The sequence below is a fragment of the Zonotrichia albicollis genome, chromosome 2 (genome assembly GCF_047830755.1).
Source record: "Zonotrichia albicollis isolate bZonAlb1 chromosome 2, bZonAlb1.hap1, whole genome shotgun sequence".
NCBI lineage: Eukaryota > Metazoa > Chordata > Aves > Passeriformes > Passerellidae > Zonotrichia > Zonotrichia albicollis.
In genome coordinates, this window is record NC_133820.1 from 48,100,394 (window position 1) to 48,118,055 (window position 17,662).

Consider the following 17,662-nt stretch of genomic DNA (forward strand, 5'->3'; position numbering starts at 1 on the left):
ATATTCCAAAGTGGTGTATGGGCCACAATGGGATTTTGTAAGCCACAGGAGGCACAGGGACTCTTTATGACCTGAGGATCACCATCCTGCCAAGCTGCCACAGGGAACATATATTGTTAAGAGAGTCTAGAAAGCTGAGGGAGAGATGGCTGACCTACAGATCACATACCAAAGTAACAGCAAGGGCAGGAAAAGAATGGTGTTTTTTCAGAACACATGTCAGCTCATCAGGCTATACTACCATCCAGCTGAATCATCTTCAATGCTAGTATGGACCAATGTTGAGATGGGTATGGAAATGTGGTCACCCAGAAATATAAATTGCCTATTTTTACATGAGGTAAATAAAGGTTCCCTTCCTTTGCCTGAAGAAATTCCTTGTTTGAAAAAGAAATTTGTAATTTCCCACAGAAAATTGAAAGCCTCTCTTCCACACTCCAAAACACTCATGAAACAAGAGACAGCAAAACATGGCCTAAAACCACTCTTAAATAATCTCCTACTCCTCTGACAGTGAGTCATTGCTAGGTCATTAATAATTGCCAATTAGGTGAATGATCATGTTAACTAGTTATTCTACTAATTACTCTTAGTTACAGCAAATGGGTTAAAATATTTCAAATTTCATCTTAAATCTAAACAAGATTGTCACATCTTTGACTCGAGAAAATGAAGTATGAAAACAAAAAAAATAAAAAATAAAAATATTTATTTCTGAGTCTCACTGCAACCTCAGCAAAAAATTAATCCCTTCACTCTTCAGTGTACATAATCAAATCAAATGAAAATGTGCCTTGGGTAGACAGCTTCCTCTCCCACTCTAGTCCATTTCTGCTTATAATTTGATTACACTTAAAACTGGTTTACTTTACAAGCCTACAGAAATATACATTCCACCAAATTTTAATCAGCTGCATGTGAGCTTGCCCCAACTATTTTTTCTGGCAAGTAAAAATAAATATTTCGGTGAAATTCTTATCTGATCTATACCTCTGTGAAGAGTCATGAATTTTAATGCCTCTATCACTTTCACAGGCATTGGTATCAACACGGACTTTGTTCAACTCTTGAGAAACTCCTAAACACACGGATTTGAGACCTGGAAAAACTCAGCTCAACAGTTTAATGGATAACTGTGTAGGAACCAAACCAGTGAATATGGTGCAAAAAGGCTGCTATTAGACACCAGGGAATTGATAGCTCATCTTTTAATATGTGGCTCAGTTTTCCTCTCTCGTTCAATGGTCTGTGCTGGAGCAATAACCATGAACACAACCAAATTCAGCACAGCTTGGCTCACTAATTTATATTGGCATAACATGATTAAAAGAACACTCAATTTAATCCTGAGGTCACTACAAAAGCTGGAGACATGAAGCTTTGGTCCAGTTAAGTTTTGTAGAAACTACTGCAGCATTGTGAAGTCTTGGCTTGTTTTTCTCCTTCAGCTCTGCAGGAGCAGAATTTCTGTCTAGTCCCTCAGAATGGGCTGTGCCTGCAGAACTACACCAAAGTGGTGTGATTCAGTGCAGGACAAGGATGAACTGGGAGGGCCTATATATTAAAAAAAAAAAAAAAGTATATATATATGTATGTATGTATGTATATATATACTATGTATATATATAATATGTATATATATAACATATAATATATTAATATATTATATTAATATATTATATTAATATATAATATGCATTATATTGTATAATATATAAATATATATTTACAAAATATAAAATATATTATACGAATATATATTTAGGAATGTACATATTTATAAAATATATAAACTGCCCAATATATGGGCCAACCTTGAGAGTGGCACATGTGCATTGCTTTAATAGTTGGTCTCCCAAGCAGTGGGAGAAAGCAGGGTGTCAGCATTCCCAGCAAGCCAGAAGAAACCTATTGCCTTTGAAGAATGACCCAGAGAGCCAGTGGAGAGGAACACGCTTGCCCATGGCCTGAGTAGGTAAGGTGGATGGCTCTTTCCCAGCCTGTGGTCCTTGCTGCAGGGTGAGGATCAGAGGCGCTGTAGGACAGGCTCTGGTGTGTGCCCAGAGCCACACTGTCACCCTGGCCATCTGCCCTGACAGGACTGCCCCTGCCATGCAGCCCTGGGGCTCTCCTGCAGCTGCAGGTGGTTCAACTCCCCAGGGCAAGCCTTCAACTTCCCATACTCACCGTTTAGCTTTACAGGACATTTGTTTCTTTCTGCTCCACCCCCTCCATGCTTTGAAAGCATAACCAGAGCTTTTCTGTCTTACAAGTCATTCTGCTTTCCTTTAAGATTCCATTTATTCATTCTGTCTCCTCTGAAAAGAAAGTCTGTAAACTCTGCTTATTTCATTATGCAAGTATTTCTGTTTCAACAGCCCTATAATCCCTTTTCCCATCTTTGCTGTCTAGTATAAGGCACTCATCCCCATTTTCTGCATCTTTCCATTTCACAAATAAACAGACATAATTTCAACTAACTTTTCATGGTTGCAGTGATTTTATAATGAAGGATTTCTGAATGTTTTATGTATGACTTAATTTTCAAATAAATCCCAAATGGGAGGTGATTCATTACATGATAATCTTACACGTTAAACATAATGTGGATGTGTAACATAACAAGACAGATAACAAAGAGCTTTAAAAAATAGGTTAGAAGAATAAAGACTTTAAATGTTTCCTAAAATGAAATGGGAGAAAAGGTTAGCAAGATCATTTATACAATAAAATAGTTATTGCAGAAAAGAGCCCTTCAAGAAGAAATTAAGACAAGAATAGACATAACACATGTAATGACAAAACCCAAAAAGATCAGGGCAAAAGCTACAAAACAATAATAAGGCAACCCAGCAGTATCAGCACTGAAGATGACTGATCTGTGGAATAGTTCTTTAGGGTGCGATAAATTATGAGGTTTTAATGAGTTTTTTTTTATCTACTGGTTAGAAAATTAGTGAGTCTGTGTTTGAAACATCACATTTCATTTTCTTTTCAATTTGATTTTACTGTTTAATATCTGGGTAATTTAGTTTGAATTTTGTTGATGTCCTAGCTATTGGATCTTATTGTGCTCTGCTATATAAAAAAGCCTGATGACATTGCACAACATTTCTCTGAGAAGGTTAATTTAATTTCTTCCTCAAAATGGAAGAAAAAATATCTGATTCCATTTTATTTCATGTGTTTGAAGAAGGAGCATGGTTTAGCTTTTAATGGACAGAGACAGGCGCTTCTACATGACAATTTATCCTTCCAGTTTAAGATTGAACTCTCTAGAATTGACTGACTTGGGAAGGGACTTAAACCACTGAACTGGAAAGGATGATCAAATCTTAAAATGGTGGATACAAGGTGCCATGAATTCTGACGTGGCAAGAGGTCACTTGTTCAAAAACACTATGGAAATGAACAGTTCACAGATTTGAAATATCTGAAAACAGTGCTAATTAAGGATTTAAAACAGCTCCTGAGACAAAATTTAAAAAATCTAGCCATTAATTTTTTTAATTTTGATTGTCAAGTCTGAGATAGTTTGTGATAGCTTTATTGTATAGATTGGTAGATTAGGGAACAGGTAGAGATAATACAATTATACTGAGGTAAAAAAATGATGACATCTGAATTTTTGCAAGTGAAACACAATTGAATGCCATGACTTCTGCAAGGCCATCATATTGCCACCAGTTTGGAAGTGATTTGAATCCAAGTGAATTATTTTGATAGAAAGTGCCAGATTCTGACAAACGGCAGCATAACTGGACTAAGTTCCAAATTTCAAAACCTATTCAAATGTACTGCAAGGTAATAGTTCAGGATACTCAGAAGAAGAATGAAGCGGGGAGGGAGATAGCAATAGATTCAGCAATTTTAGATAAATTAAAGCACCTGCGAAATTGCTACTGGTTTTCATCAGCAGAACAGTTGGCTGCACTTTGCTCTTTTATCCAGCTGCCAGTTCTGATTTCTGCCTCACTGTCACTTTGCAGGTCATGCAGCCTTGTGCCCTGGCACTGAGTGTCTGACAGCTATGCTGCTGATCATTGCTGCAAAATTTTATTCCACACTCCTACATCTGTCTTTTTCTGAAGAGTGCTGTTGTGCTGAGTGGGTGTAAACTGATAATAAAGTTAGCTGGCTGGATTATGTCATTGTTGTTACACTCCATGGCAAAAATATTCTGTGCTATTTTTCTTTAGTGATCCCAAGCTTTTCAAGCATTGTGGATGTCATTGGTATTACCATTTCCCCACTCTGATTTTTAAAACTGTTGAAAAATTTTTAAAATTATACAGCAGAGAACTTGTATATTAAGGGGTTTTGCAGCTGATTTTTTTTTGTAAATGTTTACTTGCAAATTTGAAATGCCAGTACCATCTCTAATAATAGTTGAAAGGGATGTTTAAAGAAAGACTCCTAAGCATTTAAGTCCAATTCATCATGCCTTTAAAACAAAACCTCCCAAATATCTTAGTTATGGAAGTTTCCTGTTTGAATTCTCTCAGTTCCAGGTTTGTTTTAAATCCTAGTAGAGACCTTTGGAAAATTAAACCTACTCTTTCAATCTCTGGAAAAAATACTTTCATTGATCCAATTTCCTGCATCTTTCCCATTCATCTGCCCACTGGGAAACTCTCAGATGCCAACAGCTCTGGAAAAGGGTGTGAAGAGACATGATGGAGTTATGGTGTCACCTTTATCTGCCTGCTGTGTGCAATTGAACATCTGTGTGTGAGGGACCAGGTGAAGGTGTCTTCTCCCATAATACCTAGTAAAAATGTTATATCCAACCTCAGAAACACTGAGAAGAAAGATGATCAGTTGGTGAGATGAGAAGAACAGCTGGTGTGGGCTACTGTTGGTCATTTTGTCATATAGTTCTAGAAATGCTATTCTGTGACTAAAGGTCTTCTGGCTAGAAATAGCACTCAAAGGAGCAATAAACAGCTGGAGAAGGCAAGGGGCTTGAAACTCAGGTCAAATGGACAGTGAAAGTAAGGAATGGACACAAGTTAGGAGAAAAATGTAGATGTTTGGTAAAGAATACAAGGATACTAGGCAAAGATATATATTGACCAGGAAGAAATTTATGAGAAAATCAGGAAAATTATGATTTTAAAAGCTTTATAGAACAGTCTGTAATGTTGATACATTGATAGCAAGCAAGTGAAGCTGGGCCAATACTGAGTACCCAGCACCTCCCTGTCTCTGCAGCTTACAGGTCTTTTCTGTCCTAAGAGTATTTGAATTCTTGACAACTGTTAGTATTGGCTGAATAATTGCAAATATGAGCTACGTTAATATTTTTAAGAGTACCATTTTCACAGGATGCTGTTCAATTTACTTTTGATGAATAAGACAAACTAATGTTTCACTTTTAGCATGTAAGACATACATTTTTTGTCTATGTTAGATACTACGATTTTGCTCTCTTTGTTGCCAGTAAAGCCTGTTTGTCCAGATCCAGGGCATTTTTTTAACTGCCCATTTCTGAGTTGTTTCTAGTGTGGGGGCTGTAGAGCCAGGCTCAACTCTACCTCTTGTCATCCCATGCCTGTACTCCTTTCTGCTCCATCCTGTGCTTTCACAACTTGAGGCCTTTTCTATTTTGCGAGGTCTGTATTTCTGTATCCTACATCACTGTGTTAGTCAGAAATATCTCATTCCACACAGAATGACTGTTTTCTACTTCTATCTATATAAAACTGCAATTGTACTGCATGAAGATAACAAAAGCAAAACGAAATTAGCCACAGAGACCTAATCAATTAGAGAAATTGCTGTTACAGCTAAATCAAGTCATACAAGCCATAGACAGGTCAAGAAAAGTTTGGACAAAGCAAGCCTGGGAGTCCTCAGTCCTGAGGTTCTGTGGACCCAGTATATCTGGGTTTTAGATTTTCAGCAAAACAGGGCTACACAATCACATGATATTCCAAGTGGATATTATATAAAAATATAACTAAGCAATCTAATTTCAGAGGAAAGTATTATTTCAATTTCCTTTGGCAAAATTCAAGTTGCTGATAGATGGATGCCCAGCCTGTATAAAATAGGTGAAAATACCAACCAATCTTTTAACAGGAATATGTTTTTGGATGCAAACCTCCTCATAGGACAAATAATTTCAGATAGTCCACTATTTCTTTACTGGAAAAGTAGAAAACTCTCCAAAGCTGAACTCTTTGCCAGAATGATGCCAGAGTCGTGACTTAATCACAAAAATGTGTCTGTTCTTTAAAAGAAAGGTGGCAGATGTTTGTACTGAAGAGTTGGTCAGCTATGAAATAGACTAACTTAGTCATAATGCTCCTCATACTGCTGAGATGTGGAGGTTTTTGTGAACTCTATCAAGTCACAAGGATAATTCTTGTGATGGAGGTACCTAGATGCAACTTTGTGTTAGAAGTATGGTAACTGCAGAGGGAGATTTTGTGGTATTCTGCCATACATCTCCTATTTGGGGCACAGAAAGAGCAACATCCCTGTGGTCTGTGAGGAACAGGAGAGTTCTGATTATTTTAGTTTGCTGTATTTAGCTGTATACACTTCCAGTCCCTCTCACTTCTAGTTGGTGGGGAACACTACCGGTCTTGCCCAATACTTGGTTTTGAAAAGAACAGAGCTCTTTGAAGACAGGTATTCATTTAATAAAGAATTGCTAACTCCCCCTTCTTTTTTTTTTCTTTTCAGTCTCATTCTATCCAGCTTTCAAATTTTTGTTTTGTGAACACCTTCATTTGAGTGGATCTCTTTATTGCTCAGTAATGCATTGGGAGATTTGGAGGCAAATGAAAGGCATAGGAATTAGGCATTATTATCTTTATGTATATCATATTAAATGTGCATAACTGGACTTTGGCAAAGTACCATTTACTTTTTCCTTACTTCCTGAACTTCATTTATGTTACTTCATTGTATTCATTTTATACTGAGAGTGAGATTCTTCCTTCACAAAGCTGCTTATATTTCCAGGTAGAGTTTTTGTTAATGACTTATTCCATTGCCGCAGGCAGGCAGGGTGTGAAATACTTCATTTGTAAATTAATAGATGCTTTTTCTGTCAAATATTCAAGAATAATAAATACACGAAGCAAAGAAAATGTCATAGATTTTATACTGTTTTTCTAATGGCCTACATTTGCAGTAACCAGCTAACTGTCAGAAAAATGGGAAAAATATTCTGTGACATTTTTGCTTTTAAAAGTATTAGTCAATTATAAAGGGTGGCTAATTTCCTGACTTAAGATAGCCACAAGGGCTAAGTAAAGACTGGGATAATTTTGCTGGAATAAGGAATTTGTCCAAGTTAATATTTTGGGAGCAAATAGTTGAAACTTCAGAGGCAGGGAGGATGTTCAGACTTCAGCATGGCCATTTGTGTGATTAGCTTCCTATGAAGGATGGAAGGGCTGGTGGATGGATGGATGGATGGATGGATGGATGGATGGATGGATGGATGGATGGATGGCTGATGTTCACTCACTGAAGGAAGCTGAATATAATTTTCTATACAGTTTGCAATAGTCTTGATAACCAGGGAAGGCAGGTCACTGCTTTTGAATTATGGACTCTGCCCCTGTATCTGAGCAACAACACAAAGAGAATTTTTTACTATAAGGGATCTACTTATTCATGTCATCAAAAAAAGATCTGATGTGGCAAGGTGGTAAGGTGCTCAACACTTACATCTTCTGACCTGTTTCAACATCTTGTCCCAGAATATTTTCAGTACCTTGAAGAAATCCATCCATTGGCTCTTTGACTATTTTGTGTCTACAGCCTACCATTACAGCAAATCACCCAAGATTTGTTGTAATGGTAGTTTTGTTAGGTAGAAGCTGGGGATCTTAGTGCTATTGTGCTCTCCTCCCAAAGTTAATCAGTTTTCACTTCTAGAATTCTTAACACAGATCCATTCCTGCTGACCAAAGCATGTTGCTTGCTCTGCTGAGAATCTAGGACAGATTGTGTAATGGCCTTGTCTCAGGGAGGCAGCATGGGTGTCATACAGGTGCAATTGCATTCTATCTGGCTTTGAGATATCCATAAAAATTTCTTAGCATATTTGCATTGTTAATCTGTAAACTATAAATTTTAATGGAGTAGAACATGACTGTATCCCTCTGGTGCAAACACTTAGAAAAATACTATACCACTAAAAAGTTAATGAAAATGTTTACTTGAGGGCATTTTTATTCTTTTTCTATCAAAACCAGACAAATTTCAGTCTATTTCCCTTCTCTTCCTGCTGTCTAGTACACCAACAATGTGTTCAAAAGTTGTGCAATAAGTAAGAAAACATTTTTCTCCTGCATATTATTGTGATGACATTGGAATCATCCACCAGTGCAGAAATGGTTAAAGAAAGATGCCTAAAGCTGTAAATCTCAAGTTTCCTGCTTTTGTTTTTGCTGATGCCACTGCTTTACCAGTCCCAGATTTGCAGTCAGAAAAAGTGATTTTCAAATCAAAAAGAAAAAACAGCATGTCTGCTCTCAGCTGCATCTATTCATTCATATCACTCAAAGCACATTAGGTATGCCTTTGAGCTCTAGGAATTTGGGGAATAAATGCTGTGTTGTCTCACGGGTTCACTTTGGTCTTTTTCTGCACCATCTCCCTGGTGCAGATTCCCATGAGCTTTTATTAGAAATTCCTAGAAGTCAGCCAAACCAGTCTGTCACACTCAATAACAGCCATCATATCCCATGAGTCTCCACCGTGTCTATTTTCTTCATTCTGATACTTAATGTAATAGAAAATAACAGATACTCTTCACTGTAATGAGAAATCTAATGGCATTTGTACAAAAGGAGAATGTTCATAAAACTATATATTTTCACATGAAATAAGGAAAGAAGACAGGGAAAAGATAATCAGTTAAAATTTTGAAGGTAAATGAAGATTTATTCTGTTCTTTTAAAATGGGAAAAGGGTACTTGCCAATGCTTAGTAAATATGTATAAATAAGTGGAAAAAGAATAATTTAAAAAAAAACAAAACAAGGCTCTTAGAAAGAACACCAGCCTTTCTCCATTGGCTGCTCTAAGTCCACTTTCTAGACACTCAGCATTTATAGATCAAGGATTTTTTAGCTTTTATGATCCCTCAGAACTTCACTGGGAATTTTTTGCTCTCTGTTTTTTCTTGAAATAGTAGGACTGAAAGAGTTTTCTGAAAATCTGATATTGCAAGAAATGCCATATATCAGAAATCTGACATTCTATCTTTATTTTATTTACAGATTGATCCACTGAATAGATCAAACTTCTGGATCACTAATGGATTCACCTTCCAAATATTCTTGAAGGTTAGGTAAATACTAAATATCTTCAATTCAGAAGGGAAAGAGGAATGAGGAAAGATTAGTAGTTTAATTTTCCATGGCATTAAGCACCCACTTTTAAAGAGACAGTCAATAGAAACAACAGCTCTCAGCACTTCTGAAAATTGAATGATAATGGTCTTAATTAAGTCACCAAGTAAGTCAGTATCAGAGCTAAGAATACAGCTGAGGTTCTGTGACTGTTTGATTGCAAACATAAAACTTTCTTTTTTTAGTCAGCCATCAGAAATGAGCATCGCTTCCAACAATTTTAATGCTTATGACTATCAGATTAAGTATAAGTATGCAGTGTAAGACTGTCTGCAGGATTTTTTTGTAGGACAACCTGTGATTTAAGTCAATTGGCTGGTTTATGGAGTACTAAATGTCAGAGAGCAGCCATCTTGTCCTACCCTAGGGAGCTAAGAGATCTTGGAAAAGTCCAGGGAAATCAGATGAAGGCACACATCCCAGATGTAGGTAGTCAGTACTTTATCTTCTAGTAAGCATTCATGTTTCAACCCCGTAGTGTTATACTGAATGGCAGGATCATCCATTTCTTGATGTTACAGCAAATTACATTTTTTTCCCCATTGTCCTGTAAATCAGAACATCCATTTCCATACTTTAGGTATTTTTAATGCCGGGCCAAGTCAATAGTCAGAATTAATTGGCTCTCTCAGACCCAAAACCAAGCTCCTAGTTAATTTTAATGGGAGCTTTTTCTGTGTCAGAATTGCCACTTTATTATTCTTCATTATTTTACTGCAGTGATGCTGAGCAACCACAGCTGTGTTCCCTTAACCCTGCACCTCTAGACAGTCCAAAAATAAATATTAGCTGCAGAGTATCCCTAGTTTTAAGGTAAGACTCAGCTCATCTATGCTGAGCAACTATACACACAGTAACTGAACAGCAGTACAAAATGTCCCATAGTCAATGGACAGAAAAACACAGTCCCTGGGTGTAACTACAGTCTGAAGAAGCTTGCTGAGCTCCTTGCTTATGCTTCCCAGTTGTGAAAATAAAGTAAGGACAGATGAATTTGGGACTAAGTCCTCAATGACTTGCAAGCTCGGTGTTGGAGTTGAAAATGTGCTCAATAACCCTAAAGTCATTATCATCCCAGGGAAGTTGATTGTCATTGTCTTAAATTGCAACCAAGAGCCAGTACTAAGCATTGTGCATTATCCCCTGTGCACTGTACATGATTATATAAATTTGTATGTGTAATGATGCATTTTTATGACATATATATATTTCTGAATGTGACAAAGTGCTTCGTGCTGAGATCTGAGTGCTGGTGTGCCAAATGAAAAAGCACTTAATGGCCTGATTACAATATAGTTAAGAACTGGTACAATTCTTCACAGAATCTATTCATCATCAGGATGGGAGGGAGGCAGGGTGGGTTTAGCCCTTCCTAATTTCTGTCAGTAGGAATGGGGTTGGTTTCCACATTAGGGAACCTAAATGTAGGTATCTGTATGCATGCTTTGTGCTTAGGATTCCCTTAGAGTCAAAGAAGAAAGCTAATTCAGAGGTGAATTCAGTTGTCTAAATGCTAAGAACTACTATTATTTTTGATAAAGTATGTGAGGTGATGGCCCACATAAGAAGACATAGGAATTACTGCACACCCATGCCCTTCAGAAGCAGGAGATGCCAGATAGGTTGCAGTATCCTGACCAGCAATTTTTGTGAGTGTTAGATGTTCAGTTCCTGTAGTGGGAGCCTAGACACCCATCTCAAAACATGGACTTCTACATAGGTGTCTCTAAATATGTATTTTCAACAGAATCTTAGGCTAGGGCCTTAATCTTCTAAATTTCTACATCTGGGCTAGATATTTACACTTGCCCTTGCAAACATAAGTTAATACACAGTCAAAGGAAATAAAGGCACTTTTGGGTGTTGTTTGTCTAGAATTTTTTTTCCACATAAGATTTTGAGAAAGGACTGTACTCTGAAATACCAATTTCTCACCATTCTCTCTAAAGGGGATCTAATTTGACCACAAACAAAGACACCTCCATTTATAAGTTGCTACATTTGATCAAAACAACAGCACAGATAGCAAAAAATATATTGAAATGGAAATGCATTTTCAAAACATGAACAGCAATTAACTTGGTGGCAGAAGGATTAGAACAATTTGTGAAGAAATCCTTTCTGAGCCGGCGGACCTGAAGGCTGTAAATCTGAATGGAACTGTGAGACCTGCTAGAAGACACAAAGTTGTATGAGTTCTCTAATCACATCATCATCTCAGAAGACAAAGACAAGGACAAAGGTCATGCCCACTTATCTGATCACCAGCTATGCAGTTTTGTTAAGAACACACTGAAAGTGGGAAGCACACAAATCTAAGCTTATGTGCTGATGTAAATAAGATGCAGCTGTGAGCTGGATTTTATTTCCTTGTATCTCTTTCTAAAAGATTACATGTATTTTATCACTGCAGTACAGAAGTTATTCCTACTAGTCCCAGAGAGTAGAAATTTTTTACTGTGTTCCCTATTGAAAGTCAGGCTTAAGATAGAGCTTTAAACATGAAACAGCTTTATGATAGGCAGAATCATGCTAAGATACTCAGAGAATGCACCATGGATGTATATTTGTTTAGACTTTTGTTTTGGAGTTCTTTCTTTGTATTCCCTTCTACAAGTTTTCTGTCATCAGTGGACCAAAGCAAGCACCTAATTATTACACTGATTTGATTTTGTTCCTCAGAACAACTTCAGTTTTATTAGATGCTTTAAAAAGGGTAACAGTAATAAATACCCTATATGTTTTTTTTCTGTAAATAAGTAAACCGATATGCTTTCAAAAATATTTTAATGAAAACAGCAAACTCTACCCAGATTAATAATGTGAAATAGAACAAAATAGAAAAATAGAATTGAAAGACATTACTATCTGAGTATTTTTCTCACAGGACAGGACATAGTTTCTGGAAATTCCAGACTCCTGGTTCGGATGTGCAAACTGGAAGGCACAAGCAGAGGGAGTTGCCCCCAGACATTTTTTCATGGTCAATAACTGTGTGGCTCCATCTTGCTTTTATGAGTGTATGAATGTATCATCTGTCCAGTGAAAATTCAGATGATCCTTAGTTTGTGAAAGAGGGGTAAGAATTGTGCTGACATCCCTCAATATTCTCCTTTGTTTTTTACTACCAAAACATACACTAAAAAACCCCAAACAAATACACACAACCCCCCCCCCCACCCCAAACAAGCAAGCAAACAAAACCAAACAAAACCCCTGTAGTCTGCTTTAAAAGATTCAGACATTTTTCATCCTAGCACCAACTTTCATGCAATATTCCAATCTGCCAGGCTCACGAGCAGCAGCAGCCCTGCTGTAGCACAGCACATACCAAAACAAATGTAGAGATCAAGGCATCTTCACAGCCATGACAATTAGCACTCTTGCAACACAACCAGCAAAACACATAGTTCATACACTTTTACTCTAGAACTTGCTAAATGTCATGCAGTGCACAAAATGTCCTCCTGAAAATGGGAGGGTGACACTAACAACCACTGTACATCAGAAAGAACGCACACTGGGAACTGGTGAAGGAGAGAAACCTGCAGTGGAAAAGCATTGCACTTCCTAATGCATCAGAATTCTAAAGAATGACTTCTTAAAGAAAGACTAGAAAAGGAATTAATAACAACAGGATTATTAGAATTATGGTTTCAGCAGCAACACCAGTTCTGGAGTTCATTGAGGTCTTTTTTTTCCTGCCCACATTCTATTGCACAATCACTAATCATGTTTTCTTCTTGCTGTCGCTGTTCTCTCTTCCCTTGCCAATCCCCCAAAGCTACTAAGCATCCTTCTTTGTGTAACTGATTAACTTAATGAGGCTGGACTAACAGCACTTATATGCTGTCTGTCTTGGATTTTATTCCTTTTTATCATATTGGATGAAGGCCATCCACTTTCCCAGCTAACTCACCTGGGGCTGAAAAAAGATGAAGCTTCTCCTAAAAAACTTGTTTCTACGAAATAATTTTTCATCTCATGACAATGCACTCTACTTGCTGTTTAAATAGAGTTACTTTCTCTTAAACCAGTATTCAGTGTAGTCAGTGCTGAAGGCAGAAATCTCACTGTAGTTCCAGCTGTGTCTGCAAAGTGACTTCAGGGAATATGACCTTCAGGAGACAGCTTGTTTCCTGAGAATTAATGAAATTTTTCTATAGCTGCAGAATTGAAATCATGTCCTGCAAGAGCTGATTGTCCCTGTAGAGTGAAATGCAACTGGGTTATTCTGAAGGCAATATCTGGATGTTTCCTGTGCTGAACTGTGCAGAGGAGTGTTAGAATCATGGTTAGAGTTTTAATGGGATTAGAAAGGAGCAGTGTCTGCAAAATTCCCTGACCACCCAGCCAGCACGGGTAGCTGAGGCTAGCAAGGGATGTCAAGAATTTGCTATTTCATTTCACTGGGGCTCTGTGCACCTGAATTCAAGTCACTATTCTGCCATGCCTGTGAGAAGTTTAAGGTGATATTCAACAAATCATTTAGCACTGAGGATCCCAAGTATAAAAACTGATTTTTTGACTTTCACTGACATTCTGGTAATCTAATGAGGCAGTCTGTCAAAAGCAAGCAATCCCTGGCCACAGTGTGATGGCACTGAGTGGCTTATGTCTACCTTTTTCAAGATTTTCGCCTGTAGACAGATTTGCCATGGCTGGACTATTTAGGGACGGTTTGACATCTCTTTAGAGCCTTTAAGTCTTAAAAGTTTTCTATTTGCTTGTTTGCTTGAATTGCAAGTGCCTAATTTGCTGCAGTAAAGTGTTTCCATAACCCTACAGGCACAAGTATTGCTTCAGCTGAGATTGGAGAATGTAGAGATTTTGAAGGAAACAAAGCCTGCTGGCTCCCTTGGGAGAGAAGGCTGCATGGGAATTTAGGAGTCAAACAAAGGCCCCAAAGTACAGGAATACTTGAACAGATATCTTGAAAAAATTAGGAACAATGAAAATGACAGAGTTCAAACATGTGATTGTTTAATCGTCCATCTGTGGAATGGCATAACTGCACTTTTGGATCTTTAGGTATACATAAGAGTCCTGTAGTGATACCACTACTTAAGCACTATGGCTTCTTTATAGGAATAAAAAAAAAGTCAGGATAATCAAAATTCAGTATTGAGTAGTACCTGTAAGGTCTCAAGAATTGAGTCATATTTTCTCGCTAATGTTGAGATAGGTAAAACAGCATTAAAAATTCAGAGTATTCTCACTGCCACCAAGCCAAATGTGACTGCATTAAATTTCAGATGTTTCTGAACTCTCTAGTGATGCAGTCTTAGGTCTTTGATCATTGCTTTGATTCAAAGGACATTAGGTGCTGCTTTTCCACGCAAATCCTCTGTATCTATAAGCTTCCAAAATGGGAAAAATCTGAGTAGGAGGAAGAAATTTTCAGGAAAAAAATTCCTATGGCTCTTGTTGCTTGGCAACCACTGCTTTGCCTCTGTGTTAAGAAAAATAGCTTCCTTTGGAGTTCAAGTCTCAAGCCTGGCTTGAACTAGAAACAAGAGGAAAATAAGAGAAAAGCATGCTGTAGGCTAGGTTTTTCAGTAATTACACTGTTTGCCCATGCCATTCAGCCAAAGGAAGCAGGGAAAGAAGTTAACAAGGAGTAAGGAAACATGACCCTTCCTGTTGGTCATAGGAACTATTATTTACTGAGTCCTTAAAATGATGCAAAAACATAGGAGATACCTTGTGGTGAGAGACTAAAAGATCTCAGCCTATTTCATACATCAGAAAGAAGATGGAAGAGTCACTTCACTGTATAAGTAAATTAATGGAGGAAATGTCTTGTATAAAATTGCTTTTTTGTCTAGGACACAAAGTTAAATGAAAACCAGTTCTATGCCAGAAGAAAGGAGGCATATTTATGTTCAAATGAAGTCTCACATTTTTAACAATGACAGCAATTAAGCACAAAAACAAACTGTCTGGGGAATCTTGTATTTATCACTTGAAGTCTTCAGGTTGAGATGGATGCTGTTTGGAAAACACACCTTAGCCAAATAGATTAAATACAAGGGAAACAAGCTGTAAGGAAATGTTGTGATACACAGCATATCAATTATAATACATTTATCTTGAGACTAAAAGAGATGATCAGAAATTTTTCCTCAGTTATGGTGTGAAGGAAGTGATTTTCCTCTCTAGCACCTGGGGCAGCCTGACACGATGGCTTCACCTCTGAAAAATGAGGAGTGACACACTGAGAGCTTAGGGGCTAATGTCATACAGGAGAATATTACACTTAGGCAGGTAATGAAGTGACTGTTGGTAACGCTCCAAGTTCCTAGGATGATTTAAATTCCATTAGAAAATGAGATATAGATCTGTAAATTTTATCCCCTTTCTGTTTTACTCCTACAAACACATAGTTTTATGTGGGAGCTACTTTAATTTTCATCCCTATGAAGACAGCTGGATGTCCAAAAATATGAGGTACAGACAGAAGAGAAAGAAACTTAGATTAAGTTTTCTTCCTCAGATTCCCCCAGCAAATAGTGTCTCCTTGTTTAAGAGTGGAATTGTCCTCAATTTTCATAGCTGGTGAGGGACAGAAATTGTGCTATTAATTTGACAGCCCAAGCTGTTCTGCAAGAGCACCTAGAAGCATGGAATACAAATACAAGATGCGTCACTGTTGCATACAGGTATGGATATTATAAAAGAAAGGCCTTATAAAATCAGGCCTTGCTCTGCTAAATTACCAGCTGGCCTGTTACATCTACTAACTTCCCATATGAAAAAATATAACAATGAAAGGAGTCAGCACAGCAAGCTATTCTGCTAAGGAAACCATTTGCATGTAATAAACAAGAAATCTGTCCCATGAGAATGCACAAAGGAAAAATGTAAACACTTAAGTAAAAGAGAGAGTCTTAGCATGTACATACAAAACCACCTTGAATTGAACACTTTGATTCTAACCAATGAATTTTGCGGCAAGAAAGCTACCAGCCAATTGGAGTTGAACATGGTCTGTGAAAAGTGTATATAAATGAGTTATCTGAATTAAAAATTGGCTTTTCCTGCATGAAGAAATTGAGTCCTGGCTGCTTTATTGTAACACGTCACTACACTATCTATGAAGAGAATTAACTCCAGCTCAGCCAAAACCAGCAAACATACATAGGCTTCTCTTGCAAAGAGACAACATGTAGCTTTAATTTTGAGAGTGTCACATGAGACTACTAACTCATATGATGAGGTATGCTTAATGAAGTTAGATGAAGAGTTCATTTAATAAAGTTCTAGCAAAAAAGAGGAAGAATAAAGTTGATTCCACTGATGCATGATGACCTGGGAGCAGCAGTTTTGATAGATGAGTAAAGGATTTTAAATGGGCAGTCTGCCTAATACCCACATTGCAATCATATTCATCCATTCCCTCATTAGGACTGAGGGTCAGTCAGTCTGGAAACTAGTTCTAAGTCATGAATAATCCTCCTGAACAAAATATGAAAAATTGCTGTTAACTTAGACACCTAAATAAGGTAGTACAAGTTAGTGTTATGTCTGGCTTAGAGAAAATGCATTTGAAAAATATGCCAATTATACACTTACACAAATTTAGCATAAAAACAATCTGTCTGTAACAGATTGTTTCTTAGTTCCAAGGTTATTGCTCAAGCAGGTTTTCATTGTTTTAGCTATATCATGTATATTTCATTTAACTCCTTTCAAATCTGAAATGAGCAGATTATATTTAGCAGGAATTGCAGCTGAAGTTCACAACAAAGCACCAAAATAGTTGGCACCTGCTGCATATTTAAAATGCCTAGTAAATTTGTTTTTATCAATAAAGTGCCAGGCCTTGGGAGCTTGCTTTACATCATGAATGTGTGCTTGCTGGTTTCATGCAGTCAGGGAATCTGGTCAAAGTCAATGATGTGAAGATAGGAAGGCAATAGAAGAAACTGATGGAAATTATGGCAGTCCATGTGAAGGAGCACTTTGCATCTTCAGGTATGACCAAAACAATGCATTAGTCCTTCCACAACCGGGATGAGTCAAGGTAGGAACTGGAATCATTATGGGAGAACAACCTAAAATGGCATGCAACCCAAACATGCTCCCAATCAATAAAAAGGGAGAAGTAGGGTTTATGTTTTAGGTGAGGAGGGAATAGAGTTTTTGTATTGCCTTGGTCAAAGAATCACTCTAAACATTTTATTAAAGAGATGTGCTTACTTTCATACTTGTCTTGTGTCTCAGTAATACTTAATTACATCATAAAAGCCGAACAGTGTTTATATGATAGCAAAAGAGGTT

General features: G+C 37.3%; 1 long non-coding RNA gene across 1 annotated transcript in view; it reads left to right on the forward strand.

Moving 5' to 3' along the window:
- Positions 1-16,490, forward strand: part of LOC102074345 (uncharacterized) — a 77,123-nt gene extending 60,633 nt beyond the window's left edge. Inside the window, exon 10 of the long non-coding RNA XR_003380017.2 lies at positions 9,248-16,490. This is a non-coding gene — a long non-coding RNA (uncharacterized LOC102074345). The remainder of the gene's footprint in view (positions 1-9,247) is intronic.
- The last annotated feature ends 1,172 nt before the right edge of the window (positions 16,491-17,662 follow it).